This window comes from Schistocerca serialis, unplaced genomic scaffold (assembly GCF_023864345.2).
Source record: "Schistocerca serialis cubense isolate TAMUIC-IGC-003099 unplaced genomic scaffold, iqSchSeri2.2 HiC_scaffold_123, whole genome shotgun sequence".
Classification (NCBI taxonomy): domain Eukaryota; kingdom Metazoa; phylum Arthropoda; class Insecta; order Orthoptera; family Acrididae; genus Schistocerca; species Schistocerca serialis.
In genome coordinates this window covers 39,762-42,500 of record NW_026047436.1, presented here as the reverse complement: position 1 = coordinate 42,500, position 2,739 = coordinate 39,762, and the positions used below count along the sequence as shown (strand labels likewise).

The 2,739-nt window shown below is 54.1% G+C and overlaps 1 non-coding gene across 1 annotated transcript in view; it reads right to left on the bottom strand.

Moving 5' to 3' along the window:
- LOC126436190 (small subunit ribosomal RNA) overlaps positions 1 to 80 on the bottom strand; it is a 1,909-nt gene extending 1,829 nt beyond the window's left edge. The window contains exon 1 of the ribosomal RNA XR_007580491.1: positions 1 to 80. This exon is cut by the window's left edge and continues 1,829 nt beyond it. This is a non-coding gene — a ribosomal RNA (small subunit ribosomal RNA).
- Between the last annotated feature and the right edge of the window lie 2,659 nt (positions 81 to 2,739).

Sequence of the window (2,739 nt, the reverse complement as noted above, 5' to 3'; positions counted from 1 at the left end):
CCTTAATGCGGCTTGTACTGAGACATGCATGGCTTAATCTTTGAGACAAGCATATGACTACTGGCAGGATCAACCAGGGAGCTGCGTCAACTAGAGCTGAGCAGCCGGCCGCCCGGGAGTGTGTCCCGGGGGCCCGCGCGAACACGCAAGCGTCCGCTCAATTATTCTGCAAACAGGAGGAGGCTGAGCTCCCCTGCACAACACACCTCGAAACCCTCTCAGGTCCCGGCGGCGCGCAGCGCCGTCCTAAGTACTTGGTCGGGTTCGAGAGAGGCGCAATCGCCCGGAGTTAGGCGAGTAGACGCTTTAGGTGCGACCACCCGTGCTCCCAACTGAGCTTGCCGCTGCCGACAGAGGCCCGGGAGCGTGCTGTCGTGGCATTGCCGGCGGGAGACAACACGCGCCACCTACGGTGACCGGCAGCTCCAACGCCAGCGCCACAGAAGGACAAAAGCCCCACTTGGGTGCCGAAGCGAACTCTCCCAGCACAGCGCACGCGCCAACACGTCCGCACAGCTGCGATACAAACCACCTGCGAGAACCGCTGGGGCGACCGAGCAGCATACGGCGTCGCGGCGCCGAGCGCCGGGCGGCGGCGCATCCTCAGCGCACACAGTCCTCAATCGGACCAGCACACTGCAGATGGCCACCGCGCTTCGCACCGGGCCCGCGAGGACCTACTTTGGCCGCAAGGCGCCGCGAGCAGGGGGCGCCGGCGCGCAGCTGCGCCGCCTGCCGCGTCCGTCGGCCGGCGCGCCTGCCACTGGCCGCCCCCACCAGCCGGCTGTAGCGCGTGCGCCCACGCACCGCGCTGCCAGCACGCCGGGCGGCCCCCCCTCACCGGCCGGGGACGGTCCCACCCAGCCACCGCCGCGTATCGCCTCACACCCAGATCCCCTTTCGCGTTCGTGGGCATGGTGGGTCCCCTTTCACGTTCGTGGGCATGGTGGGTATCCCTGAAACAACCGGTTAATAGCTCGACCGATCGTCGCCAACACTGATTCACCTCTAGCGAGAACAACCGCACCACAACGGGTTACCTGTTGTTCATTTGCGTAACGTCACCAGCAAACGTAGACGTCCATCGCCATTTGCAACGAGTATTGCATGCCTGTGTCAGGTGTCACAACACACTACGTCTGCCCACATAGACGCAACAACATGTGCACGCCTCGAGAACACGTGGAAGGTAGCCCCCGTACGTATGCGGTGTCCATTGCGCGAACGACTGTCAGCCGGCCTCTGCAGGATGTCGCAGATGTGGAACGCGGTGCAACATGCTATCACGGTGTGTGAGAAGAGACGACTACGTCCGAATACACGCTCCACTACATCAACAGACTGCTCATGCTGATCGCCATCCAGGGCGTCCGTTCCTCCCACACGTCTGAATGGCGTACCACACTGCAATCCAGCTCTTATAGGGAGACGACACGTAGCTGCGTGCACAATATTTGGACTGTATGGTCTGCCGTTGCTAGGCGCAGTCGTCGTACGGTCACACATGTGCCACGATGTATCATTCAGTACATACGGACCAATGTGCAGTACAGTTTGTGGGTTTTGCGTACATCGGCGGACAGGTGACAGGCCGTACCACAACGTAGGCTGAGTACGTCGGCATGCGAAGGGCATTGAACATGCAAACTTCTCAACGACCAGCTTGCGAAGGCAGGGGGGAAGGGGGGGGGGCATGTACGTCCTGCTGCTATCCACATTACAGTGTATAGCAGGAGCATGTGGAAAGTCAGCAACACCTGCAAGGTGTTTAACATGACGCGATACACAGGGGACCGGGCAGTGCGAATAGCGAACTATATTGCGAGGGTTGCGGTTAGGCAACACTACACTAATTTAACGAGTTGCATAACAATTACAGAGCAGGTTCAGCGACAACGTGCGTCAGGTTAAGGCGCAATATAGGTTAGGTTGAGGCACAATATAGGTTAGGTTAAGGCACAACATGGGTTACGTTAAGGCACAAATTGGGTTACGTTAAGGCACAACATGGGTTACGTTAAGGCACAACATGGGTTACGTTAAGGCACAAATTAGGTTACGTTAAGGCACAAATTAGGTTACGTTAAGGCACAAATTAGGTTACGTTAAGGCACAAATTAGGTTACGTTAAGGCACAAATTAGGTTACGTTAAGGCACAAATTAGGTTACGTTAAGGCACAAATTAGGTTACGTTAAGGCACAAATTAGGTTACGTTAAGGCACAAATTAGGTTACGTTAAGGCACAAATTAGGTTACGTTAAGGCACAAATTAGGTTACGTTAAGGCACAAATTAGGTTACGTTAAGGCACAAATTAGGTTACGTTAAGGCACAAATTAGGTTACGTTAAGGCACAAATTAGGTTACGTTAAGGCACAAATTAGGTTACGTTAAGGTACAATATGGGTTAGGTTAAGGTACAATATGGGTTAGGTTAAGGTACAATATGGGTTAGGTTAAGGTACAATATGGGTTAGGTTAAGGTACAATATGGGTTAGGTTAAGGCACAACGTAGGTTAGGTTAAGGCACAACGTAGGTTAGGTTAAGGCACAACATAGGTTAGGTTAAGGCACAACATAGGTTAGGTTAAGGCACAACATAGGTTAGGTTAAGGCACAACATAGGTTAGGTTAAGGCACAACATAGGTTAGGTTAAGGCACAACATAGGTTAGGTTAAGGCACAACATAGGTTAGGTTAAGGCACAACATAGGTTAGGTTAAGGCACAACATAGGT